Here is a 19960-nt window from a genome sequence, read left to right on the forward strand (position 1 = left end):
GGCGGCCCTGGGCAGAGGCGGCCGGAGACGGGCGCTGGGGACGGTGGCGCGCGAGCGCGGGTGAGGCTGCAGGGGAAAGGCGAGGCCGGTGCACGACAACAACAGCGGAGCTGCAGCAAGTCAGCAGGGAGCAGGGGTGGCGCCAAGCACGCGGGCGCGCGCGCACAAGGACATGGACGAGCAGGGGCATGGGCTTGTGTGGCTGGGCGCCCACGAGCGTGGATGTGACCACGAAGCTCGGGCGGACATGGCGGGCACGGAAACAACAACTATGGTGGCAAATGAAGAACGGGGCGTGGAGGAAGTGGAGAAGAAGCTCACGGGGCCCTGTAGTCGTGCAAAAACAAGCTCGGGGATGCCGAAGAGGCTCGGGGTGGAGCGGATCGAAGACGACCGACGGTGACAACCCGAGACGAAGACGATGTGGGCGACGGAGATGGGGACTCCCGGCTCCAATCCGATGGCGCAGAGGGTGAGGTAGATGACGACGGTCCTCCAGGGCTCGTCGGCGTGGAGGGGGAGGGTTGGTGGCCACATCGAGGCGAGGTGGCCAACGGCGAACGCGTTTGGTGGGGGAGAGAAAGGGATCTGGGGAGAGGGAGAGAGGAGGAGTGGGGAGCGAGGGGGCAAGTGGGAGAGGGGATCGAGGGGGCGCGGCGTCAGCGACCTTATCCCCTCCGGGGACTGTAGCGGCGTGGGCAGGCGAGGCGGTCGGGGAAGAACGCGAGCGCCCCGGCCGTTCTAACAATGGGGAGGGAGACGACCGGGGGAGTGGGGATTGGTGGAGGTGGGCTGGGCTGTGGTGTACTGTAGGTAGCAGGCCTAAGTGCACAGGAGCTTGTTAGCCCCATTTTTTTAGAAACGAAATAGCTACTTCTGTAATTAGAGAGCTAGCAAACGATTTGGTTGATCATGAGACTTGGCACATAATTACTTAACAATAAACTGAGAGGGCAGCAAAAAGTTTGAGGGCAATTTGAATGGTGCAAACATTTTTGGAAAATGCAAAGAGCCGAAATAATGTTGTTGGACCACTGGAATAATTTCCAGGGGCAATTTGGGGATACGAAAAATATTGGTTTCAACATGAAAAATATTTAGGGATTATTTTCCATAGGATGAACTATTTTGATTGCATGATGGAAGAAACAAATATTTGACATGCATTTCAAATGGAAAAATGGCTTTGATTTTGGACAAGTGTCAGATGGAAAAGTGATCATGATGACATGGCCCCTATTAGAGGGGGATTACTGTAGTGAGATGTTGGGGATGTTACATCTACAGAAAATAATAAGTTGTACTCTATGTGGTGCTTGTTTAGTGTATCTAAATAGCTATATTTACTAGAGTATTGATGTGACATTATATTCGCATGTTAGGATTTGTTCTCTATTGATAGTGACACAAGCTCTAGCATAGTGGAATGGGCAATGCCCGAGCTTTTCCAAAACCCATCATCAATGTCTAGCGCTTGGAGCGAGCTTGCAGAAGTTATTGGCTCCAAAAGAAACATTGAAGAAGATGATATTGTTCGGTTGCCCGATGTCCAAGCTGTCATAAAAGAAACTTTTCGACTTCATCCTCCCGGCTCGCTATTGTTGCCACACAAACCCAAGAGAACAATGAAAATAGTAGGTTACACAATATCTAAAGATTCACGTTGTTCATCAACATATGGGCAATAGGTCGAGATAAAGATGGATGGACGGAACCTGAGAAGTTTATGCCAGAGAAGTTCTTGGGTTCCGCAGTTGACTTCAAGGGTGCTGATTTCGAGCTCCTTCCATTTGGTGCTGGACGTCGGATCTGCCCTGGAATGCCATTGGCTATTAGGATGGTGCGTCTGGTCCTCGCTTCATTGTTAAATCAATTTAAGTGGAGTCTCCCTGTTGAGCTTGAAAGGGATGGGATTGATATGGAAGAAAAGTTTGGCCTATCACTAACGAAGGCCATGCCTCTTCATATTGTACCAACCCCGATTTGAATTCGAAACAAAATGTTTACCTAGTAAGGCTGCTTTAGATGTTTTTAATATGTAATAATTCAAATGTATCACCCACGAAATTTGTACCATTATTTATGTCACAGTTAAAACTATTCTTTTATAAAACTTGACTTCCTTGCAGTGTACAATTTGAATGGTATGTTGTTTTTGCGAGGAGATATGTTGTGTTACAAAGTTGCCATGGATGGTGGATGATCATTTGATGAGATATTATTGAGAGCCATAAAGAGAAGACAAATAGTTAACTTAATATGGCAATTTCACCTTTATACCTTAAGTATTGTGTTGGAACAATAGTAATTGTTCTTAGAAAAAGAAAATAAAATGCAAAAGTGATTTACAAAGCTCGAGCTCACATGAGCTCGAGTGAACAGTAAAATAAAAATAAAATAAAAATTAGAATTTTCTTTTGCAGCAAACATTAACAAATGTTTTGATTGCTTTCAAAGTTTCATTAGGAAATGACATTCATGGAAGACATAGCATAAAGAAAATTAGTGCTCCCAATTTTGTCAATGTTTCATACAAAAATAGTAATCAGATATTTTATTTTTGTATTTATTTTACTGTTCACCCGAGCTCACATGAACTCACGATCTGTTTAACCGCATCGAATAAAATGTATATAGTTTCATATCAGAATATCTACACCATTCAAAGATCGAAAATTTCATTGTTCATAATTCATCACTATGAAAATTGTCCTCTCCAACATTCGAAAATATTTCATTGTCCAGAATATTTCGTTTTAAATCTCTTGCACATTCCAAAGTTCATAAATCTTTCACAATCCAAATCGTCTTTCATAGTCGAAACATTTTGTACCTTCGTTATGCTGTCATCAATGAAAAAGCACAATTTCAATTTTCTGATATCCTAATCAAATACTTATAAAAAATGGAAATGGTATGAAGCACTTTTTAAAATTACACAAACATTCTTTTACCTTGTATAAACAATTTTAATATATCCAGAACATATTTTGTGAAACACGTGAACATTATTTTCTAAGCGTGACGACCATTTCATTGAATGGGACGAATTTTTTTAAAAATTACATGAATGCTGTTTACATTGTATAAACACTTTTTATATATTTCACTAACATTTTTCATATGCATTAATTTTCTAAATGTAATGAACATTTTTTTTTGAATGCTATCAACAACTGTGACATTGTATAAATAATAGCAAGATGCCCGTGCATTGCATGGAACATCAAGATGCCTTTTTTTTTTTTATAAAACACATATTCTGATTGACCCATGCGGGAGCAATCCCATGTGTAAAAACTAATGATATCTCGAGAAAGAGGAGAGATAAGGTGAGGAGGAGTGGTGCGTGCTGGTGATTGGTGGTCGGACCGAGAGGAGGCAGGGGGATGGACGACGCCAGCAGCGACCACCATGCCAGTTTGTTCCAATGATTCATATTTTAATTGCTCAACAATGAGGTTGTGGAAGATAAGGATGAACGAGAGAAGGCCTTGTCTGCAAATGTGGAGAGATGTGCGGGTATCTTTTAGTTTAATTTCTATCCGTCAGATATAGATCGGACGATCTATATTGCAAGATGGCAGGCATACCATCATCACCAACTCGGTTTTTTATAAGAGAAGAGATTTTTAATTGTGCACTGAACATTTTTTCAAATTGCACATTCCAAATGGTATAGAATTTTTAAAATACAAATAGAAGTTAAAAGATAGAAAGTAGAGTAAAAAACGCATATGCAACTTTCTACCGGGCCGGCCTATTTAAAGGGTCCCTATTGGCGAGACATGCTTCTGTCTCCCGAGAGCTCCTAGCTGACGCTCGTTAGCGTCGAACAGCCAAGCTTTCGCGCAGAGCGCGATCTGAATGGGCCGGCCCATGCGGTGGCGAGCAGCTATTAAAATAGGGGGGCAAATTATGCTTGGTTAAGGAATCGACCTCTCAAACCGCTATTACAGTGTATGTGTTCGTGGGAGCTCCTGGACAATTTATAAATACCAACATTTTTGTGATATATGTTGAACAGTTTTTCAATACACATTGAACATTTTTGTGATATATGTTGAACAGTTTTCAAATACACATTAAACATTTTTATGATATACTCTGAACATTTTCGAATGCATGTTGAACAATTTCATAATATATGGTGAACATTCTCTTAATTAGGTGAACATTTTTATTATACATGGCGAACTTTTTATATAACACACAGAAAAGGAAGAAAAAAACATAAAAGAAAAATATAAGAAATGAAGAAAAGAAATAAAAAAATATCATTGAAAACCGCATAAAACATTGAAAGAACCGAAAGGAAAAAATCCACAGAAGAAAAACAAAAAAGAAAGCGCAGGAAAGAACGAAGGAAGCAGCAGCGAAACGAAGAGTACGTGAATCCTGTACGTGCGCTGGCCCGAGCGGAGGCTCCCCTCACAGAAGGCATGCGCTTTTGACACTAACGAGCGTCAAATAGGATCTACCTCACAGGGGCGGCTACGATCGTGGGCGGTAGCCGACAACCTTTTCATGACCCTGGATCTTGTGCCCACCTAGCTTACGCAAACCACGTCCTGGCTTTGTCTCGCCCACAGGGAGACGGAAGCATGTCTCGCCTATAGGGACCCTTTAAATAGGCCGGCCCGGTAGAAAGTTGCATATGCGTTTTTTACTCTACTTTCTATCTTTTAACTTCTATTTGTATTTTAAAAATTCTATACCATTTGGAATGTGCAATTTGAAAAAATGTTCAGTGCACAATTAAAAATCTCTTCTCTTATAAAAAACCGAGTTGGTGATGATGTTATGCCTGCCATCTTCCAATACAGACCGTCCGATCTATATCTGACGGATAGAAATTAAACTAAAAGATACCCGCACCTCTCTCCACATTTACAGACAAGGCCTTCTCTTGTTCATCCTTATCTCCCACAACCTCATTGTTGAGCAATTAAAATATGAATCCTTGGAACAAACTGGCATGGTGGTCGCTGCTGGCGTCGTCCACCCCCCTGCCTCCTCTCGGTCCGACCACCAATCACCAGCACGCACCACTCCTCCTCACCTTATCTCTCCTCTTTCTCGAGATATCATTAGTTTTTACATATGGGATTGCTCCCGCATGGGTCAATCAGAATATGTGTTTTATAAAAAAAAATGCATCTTGATGTTCCGTGCAATGCACGGGCATCTTGCTATTATTTATACAATGTCACAGTTGTTGATAGCATTAAAAAAATGTTCATTACATTTAGAAAATTAATGCATACAAAAAATGTTAGTGAAATATATAAAAAGTGTTTATACAATGTAAAAAGCATTCATGTAATTTTTAAAAAAATTCGTCCCATTCAAAGAAATGGTCGTCACGCTTAGAAAATAATGTTCATGTGTTTCACAAAATATGTCCTGGATATATTAAAATTGTTTATACAAGGTAAAAGAATGTTTGTGTAATTTTAAAAAGTGCTTCATACCATTTGCATTTTTTATAAGTATTTGATTAGGATATCAGAAAATTGAAATTGTGCTTTTTCATTGATGACGACATAACGAAGGTACAAAATGTTTCGACTATGAAAAACGATTTGGATTGTGAAAGATTTATGAACTTTGGAATGTGCAAGAGATTTAAAACGAAATATTCTGGACAATGAAATATTTCCGAATGTTGAAGAGGACAATTTTCATAGTGATGAATTATGAACAATGAAATTTTCGATCTTTGAATGGTGTAGATATTCTGATATGAAACTATATACATTTTATTCGATGCGGTTAAACAGATCGTGAGTTCATGTGAGCTCGGGTGAACAGTAAAATAAATACAAAAATAAAATATCTGATTACTATTTCTGTATGAAACATTGACAAAATTTGGAGCATTGATTTTCTTTATGCTATGTCTTCCATGAATGTCATTTCCTAATGAAACTTTGAAAGCAATCAAAACATTTGTTAATGTTTGCCGCAAAATTAAATTCTAATTTTTATTTTATTTTTATTTTACTGTTCACTCGAGCTCATGTGAGCTCGAGCTTTGTAAATCACTTTTGCATTTTATTTTCTTTTTCTAAGAACAATTACTATTGTTCCAACACAATACTTAAGGTATAAAGGTGAAATTGCCATATTAAGTTAACTATTTGTCTTCTCTTTATGGCTCTCAATAATATCTCATCAAATGATCATCCACCATCCATGGCAACTTTGTAACACAACATATCTCCTCGCAAAAACAACATACCATTCAAATTGTACACTGCAAGGAAGTCAAGTTTTATAAAAGAATAGTTTTAACTGTGACATAAATAATGGTACAAATTTCGTGGGTGATACATTTGAATTATTACATATTAAAAACATCTAAAGCAGCCTTACTAGGTAAACATTTTGTTTCGAATTCAAATCGGGGTTGGTACAATACGAAGAGGCATGGCCTTCGTTAGTGATAGGCCAAACTTTTCTTCCATATCAATCCCATCCCTTTCAAGCTCAACAGGGAGACTCCACTTAAATTGATTTAACAACGAAGCGAGGACCAGACGCACCATCCTAATAGTCAATGGCATTCCAGGGTAGATCCGACGTCCAGCACCAAATGGAAGGAGCTCGAAATCAGCACCCTTGAAGTCAACTGCGGAACCGAAGAACCTCTCTGGCATAAACTTCTCAGGTTCAGTCCATCCATCTTTATCTCGACCTATTGCCCATATGTTGATGAACAACGTGAATATTTAGATATTGTGTAACCTACTATTTTCATTGTTCTCTTGGGTTTGTGTGGCAACAATAGCGAGCCGGGAGGATGAAGTCGAAAAGTTTCTTTTATGACAGCTTGGACATCGGGCAACCGAACAATATCATCTTCTTCAATGTTTCTTTTGGAGCCAATAACTTCTGCAAGCTCGCTCCAAGCACTAGACATTGATGATGGGTTTTGGAAAAGCTCGGGCATTGCCCATTCCACTATGCTAGAACTTGTGTCACTATCAATAGAGAACAAATCCTAACATGCGAATATAATGTCACATCAATACTCTAGTAAATATAGCTATTTAGATACACTAAACAAGCACCACATAGAGTACAACTTATTATTTTCTGTAGATGTAACATCCCCAACATCTCACTACAGTAATCCCCCTCTAATAGGGGCCATGTCATCATGATCACTTTTCCATCTGACACTTGTCCCAAATCAAAGCCATTTTTCCATTTGAAATGCATGTCAAATATTTGTTTCTTCCATCATGCAATCAAAATAGTTCATCCTATGGAAAATAATCCCTAAATATTTTTCATGTTGAAACCAATATTTTTGGAATCCCCAAATTGCCCCTGGAAATTATTCCAGTGGTCCAACAACATTATTTCGGCTCTTTGCATTTTCCAAAAATGTTTGCACCATTCAAATTGCCCTCAAACTTTTTGCTGCCCTCTCAGTTTATTGTTAAGTAATTATGTGCCAAGTCTCATGATCAACCAAATCGTTTGCTAGCTCTCTAATTACAGAAGTAGCTATTTCGTTTCTAAAAAGAAGGGGCTAACAAGCTCCTGTGCACTTAGGCCTGCTAGCTACAGTACACCACAGCCCAACCCACCTCCACCAACCCCACTCCCCCGGTCGTCTCCCTCCCCATTGTTAGAACGGCCGGGGCGCTCGCATTCTTCCCCCGACCGCCTCGCCTGCCCACGCCGCTACAGTCCCCGGAGGGGATAAGGTCGCTGACGCCGCGCCCCTCGATCCCCTCTCCCACTTGCCCCCTCGCTCCCCACTCCTCCTCTCTCCCTCTCCCCAGATCCCTTTCTCTCCCCCACCAAACGCGTTCGCCGTCGGCCACCTCGCCTCGATGTGGCCACCGACCCTCCCCCGCCACGCCGACGAGCCCTGGAGGACCGTCGTCATCTACCTCACCCTCTGCGCCATCGGATTGGAGGAGTCCCCATCTCCGTCGCCCACATCGTCTTTGTCTCGGGTCGTCATCGTCGGTCGTCTTCGATCCGCTCCACCCCGAGCCTCTTCGGCATCCCCGAGCTCGCTTTTGCACGACTACAGGGCCCAGTGAGCTTCTTCTCCGCTTCCTCCACGCCCCGTTCTTCATTTGCCACCATAGTTGCTGTTTCCGTGCCCGCCATGTCCGCCCGAGCTTCGTGGTCACATCCACGCTCGTGGGCGCCCAGCCACACAAGCCCATGCCCCTGCTCGTCCATGTCCTTGTGCGCGCGCGCCCGCCTGCTTGGCGCCACCCCTGCTCCCTGCTGACTTGCTGCAGCTCCGCTGCTGCTGCCATGCACCGGCCTCGCCTTTCCCCTGCAGCCTCACCCGCGCTCGCGCGCCACCATCCCCAGCGCCCGTCTCCGTCCGCCTCTGCCCAGGGCCGCCGCCCCCTCGCCCCCCTGCGCCGGCGCCCCGCTGGCCGCGCGACCTGCTCCTCCCCTCGCCGGCGGCCACCCGCCCGGGGCCGCCACCGGTCGTGGCCATGGCCTCGCCGGCCCTGCTAGGCGAGCGCCCGACCAGGGCATGCGCCCGTTAACCCGCCCCGCTGGGCTAGCCTTGTGCCACTGCCAGCGGGCCCCATGCCCCTGTAGTTTAAAAAAAGGATAAAAAATAATATATTAATAATAAAATAATCAATTAGGTAATTAATTAGTTAATTAACTTAATTAAAATGGTTTAGTTAAACTAACTAATAAGTTAGCCTAATTAATCAAGTAATTAGTTAGGTGAGTCAATGATAGGGGGCCCCACCCCCTGTTGACCAGTCAAACGTTGACTGGTCAACTGGGACCCCCTGGCCCACCTGTCAGCCACTGGGTACAGTTCTGTGTACCCTGTGCTGGGTGCACCTAGCATTTACTCATTATTTTCGAATTAAATTAAATTGCAGAATATGTTTAAAACTTTGAAAAATCATAGAAATTAAACCGTAGCTCGGATGGAAAAGTTTTCTACATGAAAGTTGCTCAGAATTTCGAGACAAATCCGGATACGCAGTCCGTTGGTCTGCCACACGTCCCTAGCATAGCGAACCTGCAAACTTTCTCCTCCAGTTCATCTGTGTGACAGACGTCCGTGACCGGGAAAACTTTCCCGGATGTTTCCCCCTTCACCAGTATCGCCTAGCGCTGCGTTAGAACACTTCTAGCCCCGCTTCTTGTCTTGCTATGCATATGTTTACGTGTATTTACTGTTTTCTCCCCCCTCTTCTCTTCGGTAGACCCCGTGACGGCTGCCGATGCCACTGTGATTGACTACGTCGACGACGACCCTCCTTCTTGTCTGAGCAACCAGGCAATCCCCCCCCTTTGATCATCCCGATATCGCCTATTCTATTCTCTCATGCTTGCATTAGATTTTTCTACTGTTATTGATTGCTCATATTCTGATGCATAGCCTGCTTTTGTACCTGATGTTGTACCCTACCTGCTTATCTTAAACTGCTTAGTATAGGTTGGCTAGTGATCCATTAGTGACCCCCACCTTGTCCTTGTTGCCCCTGCTTCATCATCGACGACTCAATCAGCATGATCGACGACCAGAGCCCGACACCTCACATCACATCACGCCCCTTTTGTTGCTCGACTCTGCAGAGTTACTATCGAGTGCCGAGGGTGATCCCTCATAACGCACTCCTGATGATAATTCTGTAGTGTAGCTATTCGGTCGTGATAATCGAGGGTGATTTCCTCTTTCACCATTCCCGATGCGGCTCTGTCGTTCAACACCTCAAGTGTGAACCTCGAGGGTGGTCCCTCTTACGTTCTCCTTGATGGTTACATCGAGTGGAATCCTCCATGGGTGATTCCTCGGGTTTCCCCTTAATGTTTAGACACACGATTACAATTGACTTTACTTGAGACCTTTGGTGAAAGTCGGGCGGGCCCGGAGAGCACCCGCAAGATGGTTACGTGGCATGGCCGGGCATTCTAGGCCCTTCTCGTAAGTCCACGAGACGGGGTGACGGGGCCACTTTCGATCGTGAGTCTCTGCTCGTCTCCGCAAGCTAATAATACACTATGGTTTGGGTATTTGTTCTGAGTTGGCCTCTCTCCTTTACGCACCAACCACCACGCAAGAATAGTTATGGGCCTCGGCGTCGTGGTATCAGCCGAAGCTTTGTCAGACGTCCAGTTCAGTAGTGCGGCACGGCTGGGCCGACACCATCCATGTAGAGGTGGAGCCTAGACCCGCCCTGCGCGCAACGACCTGGAGTGCAACGGGCGATGGGCCTAGACCCCGGAGTGCTTAGGACATAGATCGGTGGGGACCTCTCTGCTGAGGCTAGGTCAGGCTGTGACGTGTTGATCTTCCGAGGCCGGGCATTGACCCCAGAAAGGTGTGTCCGGCCAGAGTGATCGAGCGTGTTGGAAAACGTGGTGCACCCCTGCAGGGAAGATTATCTATTAATAGCCGTGTCCACGGTAACGGACGTTTGGACTTATATCCTGATCTTATACAACTACAAATGGATACTTGATATATGTGGCTCCGGGATTGCTTTCTCGCAGGGAGTCGAGGAAGGATCTCTGGGCATTAATGTTACAACATGTTTGTTAAATATTAAACTGCTATTCTTTACTCTTCTACATGCTGCAAGATGCTTGGAGCTGCTTGAAGATGCTAGTCTTTGATAGGCTAGGCCTTCCCCTCTATTCTGGCATTCTGTAGTTCAGTCCACAGATTCAACCCTTCCATTTGATACCAATGCATACTTAGTATAGATCTGATGCTTGCGAGTACTTTGGCTGAGTACTCACGGTTGCTTTGCTCCCCTTTCCCCCCTTCTTTCTTCTTTCCCGTTGATGCAACTAGATGGTGGATCCCTGGAGCCAGATGCCACCACCGACGGATTCTGCTACATGGAGACCGCCGACCACCAGGAGTAGTTAGGAGGTCCCGGGCAGGAGGCCTTGCCTCTTCGATCGTATTGCTTTTGTGCTAGCCTTCTTAAGGCATCCTTGTTTAACTTATGTCTGTACTCAGATATTGTTGCTTCCGCTGACTCTGGTGTATCAAGCTTGTATTCGAGCCCTCCAGGCCCCTGGCTTGTAATATAAAGCTTCTATTTCTTTTATTTGTGTTTAGAGTTGTGTTGTGATATCTTCCCGTGAGTCCCTGATCTTGATCGTACACATTTGCGTGTATGATTAGTGTACGATTGAATCGGGGGCATCACAAGTTGGTATCAGAGCCGACTGCCTGTAGGAACCCCCTTTCCAACTCCTTGGCCAAAGTTGAGTCTAGTCTTTTAAAAATTGTTTTACTAACATGGCTGTGTGGCCTATGGGCCCACGTCGCCAATTGGGTGGTATTAGGATCTTTTATTCCTCGTCTATACTCTGGGAATCTGATCTCTCTTCCATTCAGGTTAAATGGTTTTGCAAACTATAACTCTAGGTTCTCGTAAATACTTCTCCCGGAGAGCCCCTTCATTCCAAATGGTGGCCCGCTTCAACAGAAGATTTTGAAGATACTCTTCGATGCTTTCTCGAGACCCTTGTGCCCTTCGCCGTTGCAATCCCTACCACCGATAAATCCTTATGTGTAACTACCTATGTTGTCATTCATACCTTCATCCCCAGTTGCTCTTGTTATTAAGATGTCCTGAAATACTCTTCGGTGTTCCGAGGATCCTTTATGCTTGCCGCCCTGCAGTCCTTGCCGCATGAATACCCCTTCGGATAATTACTCGCTCTTATCAAGTATCCATTCACCCCGGTTATTCTTATGCTTCATAAGATACTTGGTAATACAATCCGAGCTTTCGATGACCTCTGTCGCCTATTGCTCTAGAAAGTCTTACCTGCCTACACTCTGGTTAATTCCATATGCCTAGCAGTATCCATTGACATCCTTTGTCATTATCATCTTGAGTATTTTGATTTGATATGTCTATGTCGCAATCATCAGTTGATCCTTATAGATTATCTTTCCGGCTCAGACGTCTTCCCGAACATGAGCTGGTTCTCAGCCAATCAGATTGCCATCGATTGTGCCCTAAGTCTTTTCAACTTAACCATCCTTGGTCAGAGCGTTTGCTTCTAATCCCTTGATTTTGGAAATCGTAATTCCTTTGCATTTCAACTCTGAATTAGTCGGTTGCTTCTATAATCTGATATCCTTGCATTCTTTCTACTTATGGTTGAGTACTGATGCTCACATTATATCCCTTGTGAACCACTAGATCCTTTGTGGGGTTCTATCCGACAACGTCCTTCAAATTCAATCACCTTGTGAGCCTTTCCTCGGATACATAATGCCTTTGGTAAATTGTATCCTTTGCTTCCTCAACCATGCTCTACTTTCGAGCTTGAGTTACTTATTCCTAAAGTTGTGGTATATGTTCCTAAGATGTCCCTATGGGTTGAACCTACGCCTTCCCTAATTTGTGTGAACCCGAAGATTATGCGAGTTATATCTACTGGCATTTCTTCGGATAAAATTTTCAATTCTACAACTTTGTCGAAAACGAGAAGTAAATGGAAAGTTGTGCATTAGAGAAGTGGGAGTCGACCTTGAACCTTTGAGTTCATGCCCATGGACCTGATGTGGAACTTATCATGGTAGCTTCTTGTTATAATGATAATCCCCTTGGTATAGATTCATCTTGTATTTTGTTTTGGTCCTTGGCAACCGTGATTCTGACCAGGACTGTTATCCTTCGATTGCATTTCTCGGACGAGTTAAAGTACTTGTCTTCTTCAGATCATTTCACCTGTCAAGCCTCTACTTTGATCTACCTTCGAGTGTTACCCTCTGGTATCTCGAGAATATCACGGAACGACATAACTTCTTATGAGTTCTTCATCAACTATTATTTCTCGCCGATTCCAATTTTTCCACGGGTTCTGAGTTGTTAGACACTCGAGAATACCGATAACTGATTCGAGTCTATGCTTTCCTTCCCATTGTTTTGTTTAATCTTTCTTGTAACCTATCTTATCTGAGCAGTGATAATTTCCTGCTTATGTAAACACCTCGGTGTACAAGATCTGTCTGTAAGACCTTGTTACTATTGTTGATGACATTCCGGTAGCCACTGATGGACGAGAACTTTGCCTATTGGTCCGCCTCGTCTTAACGAGCAGGAAAATGGTTCTCTTCATCCCTCGCCCTTGGTACCAACGTTGTTGCCAATATAACTTACAGGCTATCCTCTAAACTGCCTTGCTATCATGACCGTGCAAAATGATTAGCGTCTTCCTGCTTTTAACCCACATGGTGGGACCATAACCCACAGTTCCACAGGATCGAAACCTGAATTTCCTGTACATCCCTGTTTTCCAAAAATTGTTCCTCGCGCTTGGCTTCGTATGTAAATCATGAGCCACCTACCTAGTGATCTATTCTGGTATCAGACGCAATACTTATTCCCATTGCTCTGAAACCCTTTCCACCGTCTATTTCAGGCTACGAAGGGTTGCCTACCCAGTTGAAGCTTCTTATTGCACCTTCTTACCTTGCTCTCGATGACTTTCTTAATATTCAACTCGAGAGATGCCTCTATGCCATGTTCACTAAGATAACCCCCATGTACCTATCCTATGATTTAGCTCCGTCCTTCCCGAGTCTTTCCACCTTACTCCACCCCTTAAATCTCGGGACGAGATTTCTTGTAGTGGAGGAGATTTGTAACATCCCCAACATCTCACTACAGTAATCCCCCACTAATAGTGGCCATGTCATCATGGTCACTTTGCCATCTGACACTTGTCCCAAATCAAAGCCATTTTTCCATTTGCAATGCATGTCAAATATTTGTTTCTTCCGTCATGCAATCAAAATAGTTCATCCTATGGAAAATAATCCCGAAATATTTTCATGTTGAAACCAACATTTTTGGAATCCCCAAATTGCCCCTGGAAATTATTCCAGTGGTCCAACAACATTACTTCGGCTCTTTGCATTTTCCAAAAATGTTTGCACCATTCAAATTGCCCTCAAACTTTTTGCTGCCCTCTCACTTTATTGTTAAGTAATTATGTGCCAAGTCTCATGATCAACCAAATCGTTTGCTAGCTCTCTAATTATAGAAGTAGCTATTTCGTTTCTTAAAAAAAGTGCTAACAAGCTCCTGTGCACTTAGGCCTGCTAGCTACAGTACACCATAGCCCAGCCCACCTCCACCAACCCCCACTCCCCCGGTTGTCTCCCTTCCCACTGTTCGAACGACCGGGGCGCTCACGTTCTTTCCCGACCGCCTCGCCTACCCGCGCCGCTACAGTCCCCGGAGGGGATAAGGTCGCTGACACCGCGCCCCCTCGATTCCCTCTCCCACTTGCCCCCTCGCTCCCCACTCCTCCTCTCTCCCTCTCCCCAGATCCCTTTCTCTCCCCCACTGAACGCGTTCGCCGTCGGCCACCTCACCTTGATGTGGCCACTGACCCTCCCCCACCATGCCGACGAGCCCTGGAGGACCGCCGTCGTCTACCTCACCCTCTGCGCCACCGGATTGGATCTGGGAGTCCCCATCTCCGTCGCCCACATCGTCTTCGTCTCGGGTCGTCACCCTCGGTCGTCTTCGATCCGCTCCACCCCGAGCCTCTCCGGCATCCCCGAGCTCGCTTTTGCACGACTACAAGGCCCCGTGAGCTTCTTCTCCGCTTCCTCCACGCCCCGTTCTTCATTTGCCGCCATAGTTGCTGTTTCTGTGCCCGCCATGTCCACCCGAGCTTCGTGGTCACATCCACGCTCGTGGGCGCCCAGCCACACAAGCCCATGCCCCTGCGTGTCCATGTCCTTGTGCGTGCGTAACCGCGTTCTTGGCGCCACCCCTGCTCCCTGCTGACTTGCTGCAGCTCCGCTGCTGCTGTCGTGCACCGGCCTCGCCTTTCCCCCACGGCCTCACCCGCGCTCGCGCGCCACCGTCCCCAGCACTCGTCTCCGGCCGCCTCTGCCCAGGGCCGCCCCCCTCGCCCCCCTGCGCCGGTGCCCCGCTGCCAGCGCGGCCTGCTCTTCCCCTCGCCGGCGGCCACCCGCCCGGGGCCGCCATCGGCAGTGGCCATGGCCTCGCCGACCCTGCTAGACGAGCGCCCGACTGGGGCCTGCGCCCGACCCCAGGGGCTCCGCCCGTTAACCCGCCCGCTGGGCTGGCCTTGTGCCACTGCCAGCGGGCCCCATGCCCCTGTAGTTTTAAAAAAGGATAAAAAATAATATCTTTAATAATAAAATAATTAATTAGTTAATTAACTTAATTAAAATGGTTTAGTTAAACTAACTAATAAGTTAGCCTAATTAATCAAGTAATTAGTTAGGTGAGTCAATGACAGGGGGCCCCACCCCCTGTTGACCAGTAAAACGTTGACTGGTCAACTGGGACCCCCTGGCCCACCTGTCAGCCACTAGGTACAGTTCTGTGTACCCTGTGCTGGGTGCACCTAGCATTTACTCATTATTTTCGAATTAAATTAAATTGCAGAATATGTGTAAAACTTTGAAAAATCGTAGAAATTAAACCGTAGCTCGGATGAAAAAGTTTTCTACATGAAAGTTGCTCAGAATTTTGAGACGAATCCGGATACGCGTTCCATTCGTCTGCCACACATCCCTAGGATAGAGAACCTGCAAAGTTTCTCCTCCGGTTCATCTGTCTGACAGACGTCCGGGACCGGGAAAACTTTCCCGGATGTTTCCCCCTTCGCCAGTATCGCCTAGCGATGCGTTAGAAATCTTCTAGCCCCGCTTCTTGTCTTGTTATGCATATGTTTGCGTGTATTTACTATTTTCTCCCCCCTCTTCTCTTGGGTAGACCCCGTGACGGCTGCCGATGCCACTGTGATCGACTACGTCGACGACGACCCTCCTTCTTGTCTGAGCAACCGGGCAAGCCCCCACTTTGATCATCCCGATATCACCTATTCTATTCTCTCATGCTTGCATTAGATTTTTCTACTGTTATTGATTGCTCATATTCTGATGCATAGCCTGCTTTTGTACCTGATGTTGTACCCTACCTACTTATCTTAAACTGCTTAATATAGGTTGGCTAGTGATCCATCAGTGACCCCCACCTTGTCCTTGTTGCCCCTGCTTCATCATCGACGACTCGATCAGCATGATCGATGACTAGGGACCGACACCTCACATCACATCACGCCCCTTTTGTTGCTCGACTCTGTAGAGTTACTATCGAGTGCCGAGGGTGATCCCTCATAACGCACTACTGATGATAATTCTGTAGTGTAGTAGTTCTGTCATGGTCATCGAGGGTGATTTCCTCTTTCACCATTCTCGATGCGGCTCTGTCATTCAACACCTCAAGTGTGAACCTCGAGGGTGGTCCCTCTTACATTCTCCTTGATGGTTACATGGAGCGGAATCCTCCGTGGGTGATTCCTCGGGTTTTCCCCTTGATGTTTAGACACACGGTTACAATTGACTTTACTTGAGACCTTTGGTGAAAGTCGGGCAGGCCCGTAGAGCACCCGCAAGATGGTTACATGGCACGGCCGGGCATTCTAGGCCCTTGTCGTAAGTCCACGAGACGGGGCGACCGGGCCACTTTCGATCGTGAGTCTCTGCTCGTCTCTGCAAGTTAATAATACACTATGGTTTGGTTATTTGTTCTGAGTTGGCCTCTCGCCTTTATGCACCAACCACCATGCAAGAATAGTTATGGGCCTCGGCGTCGTGGTATCAGCCAAAGCTTTGTCAGACGTCCAGTTCAGCAGTGCGGCACGGCTGGTACGACACCATCCATGTAGAGGTGGAGCCTGGACCCGCCCTGCGCGCAATGACCTGGAGTGCAATGGGCGATGGGCCCAGACCCCGGAGTGCTTAGGAGGTAGACCGGCGGGGACCTCTCTGCTGAGCCTAGGTTGGGCTGCGACGTGTTGATCTTCCGAGGCCAGGCATTGACCCCAGAAAGGTGTGTCCGGCTAGAGTGATCGAGCGTGTTGGAAAACGTGGTGCACCCCTGCAGGGAAGATTATCTAATAATAGCCATGTCCAGGTAACGGACGTTCAGACTTATATCCTGATCTTATACAACTACAAATGGATACTTGATATATGTGGCTTCGGGATTGCTTTCTCGCAGGGAATCGAGGAAGGATCTCTGGGCATTAATGTTACAACATGTTTGTTAAATATTAAACTGCTATTCTTTACTCTTCTACATGCTGCAAGATGCTTGGAGCTGCTTGAAGATGCTAGTCTTTGATAGGCTAGGCCTTCCCCTCTATTATGGCATTCTGTAGTTCAGTCCACAGAATCAACCCTTCCATTTGATACCAATGCATACTTAGTATAGATCTGATGCTTGCGAGTACTTTGGATGAGTACTCACGGTTTCTTTGCTCCCCCTTTTCCCCCTTATTTCTTCTTTCCGGTTGATGCAACCATATGGTGGATCCCTGGAGCCAGATGCCACCACCGACGGATTCTGCTACGTGGAGACCGCCGACGACCAGGAGTAGTTAGGAGATCCCAGGCAGGAGGCCTTGCCTCTTCGATCGTATTGCTTTTGTGCTAGCCTTCTTAAGGCATCCTTGTTTAACTTATGTCTGTACTCAGATATTGTTGCTTCCGCTGACTCTGGTGTATCAAGCTTGTATTCGAGCCCTCGAGGCCCCTGGCTTGTAATATAAAGCTTCTATTTCTTTTATTTGTGTTTAGAGTTGTGTTGTGATATCTTCCCGTGAGTCCCTGATCTTGATCGTACACATTTGCGTGTATGATTAGTGTATGATTGAATCGGGGGCGTCACAGCAGAAGAACTTAAATTTTCTTTGAGCTACACATAGATGTACTCTTTCGGTGAACTATATAAGGAACACCTTGTTGATTTGCGACATAAGATTTGATATTCCATAGCTTTTGAACTACACATAGATCTACACTTTCGATGTACTCTTTCGGTGAACTACACATAGATGGGTCCACTGAAGGTCCCTTTGCAACAACCCATATGGTTTTGGGGTACTGCTCAGGCTTCCAGTAAGATCCATCAACATTCATTTTCCTCTCGAACCCAACACCCTCTTTCCTAGGGTTTCGGGTCAGAATATACTTTTTGAGGACATCACATAGTGTCTGATGCCCTTTGAGACTTTTGTACATCCCAGTCTCAAGCAATGTCTTCAAACTAGCATTTTCATCAGCAAAAGTAGTGGTATCCTCAGCAGAGGGGTTAATTACCACATCAGCAGTTGAAGATATTGTGACAGTAGTAGCAGTAGAACATTCAGCAACAGAAGTAGCGTTATCACGCTCAAGCCATTTTAGACATGGTGGTTCAAATCCTTCCTGAGCGGGACTGATCTGTTGAGCGTGAAGTGACTCATTCTCTTTTTGAAGATCTTCATGAACTGCTCTCAATTTCTCAAGTTCTTGCTTCCTTTGAATATAATCATAGGAAAGTTTTTCATGAGTTGTTGAGAGCGTTTCATGATGACTTTCAAGTTCCTCGTACTTAACATGAAGATTTTTGATGTCGTCAATTAAGGACCGAGATCGGGTCATTTCCACGTCCAACAGGTCATCGCTTTTGTCTAACAGTTTTTGAATATGTTCCATAGCTTTTTGTTGTTCAGTTGCAATTTTAGCAAGTGTTTCGTAGCTAGGTTTGGATTCACAATCAAAGTCATCTTCACTTGATGTTTGAAAGTAAGCATCGCGTGAGTTTACCTTGGCACCACGTGCCATGAAGCAGTAGGTGGGGGCAGAGTCATCCTTGTCATTATCATCAGCGTTGGTGACGGAGCCATTGTCTTCAGCGTTGAAGATGGACTTGGCAATGTAGGCTGTGGCTAAAGCCAGACTTGCAACGCCAGAGTCGGACTCCTCCTCAGATTCCACCTCTGCCTCCTCAGAAGCAGACTCCTCCTCTGAATCCATCTCTTTGCCAACAAAAGCACGAGCCTTGCCATATGAGCTCTTCTTATGTGATGAAGACTTGGAAGAAGACTTTGAGGATTTCTTCTTCTTCTTCTTGTCACCAGAATCATATTCCTTGCTCTTCTTCTTCTTCTTCTTGTTCTCATTGTCCCACTGAGGACACTCAGAGATGTAGTGACCAGGTTTCTTGCACTTGTGGCATGTTCTCTTCTTGTGGTCATGAGTAGAAGCTTCATCGTTTCTCAAGGTGGATCTTGAAGATTTTAAGAAGCCTTTCTTCTTGGTGAATTTCTGGAACTTCTTCACAAGCGTAGCAAGATCCTTTCCAATGTCTTCAGGATCCCCAGAACTGCTGTCAGATTCTTCTTCAGATGAGGAAACAACCTTTGCCTTCAAAGCGTGAGTTCGACCATAGTTGGGACCATATATGTCTCTTTTCTCATATAGCTGAAACTCATGTGTGTTGAGCCTCTCAAGTATGTGAGGCGGATCGAGTGTCTTGAAGTCAGGGCGTTCTTGAATCATCAGGGCTAGGGTGTCAAATGAGCTGTCAAGTGATCTCATGAGTGTCTTGATGATTTCATGCTTCGTGATCTCAGTGGCACCGAGAGCATGAAGCTCATTTGTGATATCAGTGAGGCGATCAAATGTGAGCTGGACGTTCTCATTGTCGTGTCTCTTGAAGCGGTTGAAGAGGTTGCGAAGAACACTAATCCTTGAGTCTCTCTGGGTTGAGACGCCTTCATTGACCTTGGAGAGCTAGTTCCAGACTAGCTTTGACGTTTCCAGAGCACTCACACGGACATATTGTCTTTTGGTCAGATGACCACAGATGATGTTCTTGGCGGTAGAATCCAGTTGAATGAACTTCTCGACATCAGCAGGGGTGACACCTTCACCAGTCTTGGGAACACCATTCTTGACGACATACCATAGATTGACATCAATGGCTTCAATTTGCATGCGCATCTTATTCTTCCAGTAGGGGTAATCAGTGCCATCAAAGACAGGGCACGCAGCAGAGACTTTGATTATCCCTGCAATCGACATAGCTAGAACTCCAGGTGGTTAAACCGAATCACATAGAACAAGGGAGTACCTTGCTCTGATACCAATTGAAAG

General features: G+C 45.5%; 2 pseudogenes; one reads left to right on the top strand and one right to left on the bottom strand.

Moving 5' to 3' along the window:
* Window positions 1–1388: 1388 nt before the first annotated feature.
* On the top strand, window positions 1389–1987 carry LOC119368702 (annotated as a pseudogene).
* Window positions 1988–6401: 4414 nt separating this feature from the next.
* Window positions 6402–7000, bottom strand: LOC119368703 (annotated as a pseudogene).
* Between the last annotated feature and the right edge of the window lie 12960 nt (window positions 7001–19960).

Source organism: Triticum dicoccoides, chromosome 2B (assembly GCF_002162155.2).
Source record: "Triticum dicoccoides isolate Atlit2015 ecotype Zavitan chromosome 2B, WEW_v2.0, whole genome shotgun sequence".
NCBI lineage: Eukaryota > Viridiplantae > Streptophyta > Magnoliopsida > Poales > Poaceae > Triticum > Triticum dicoccoides.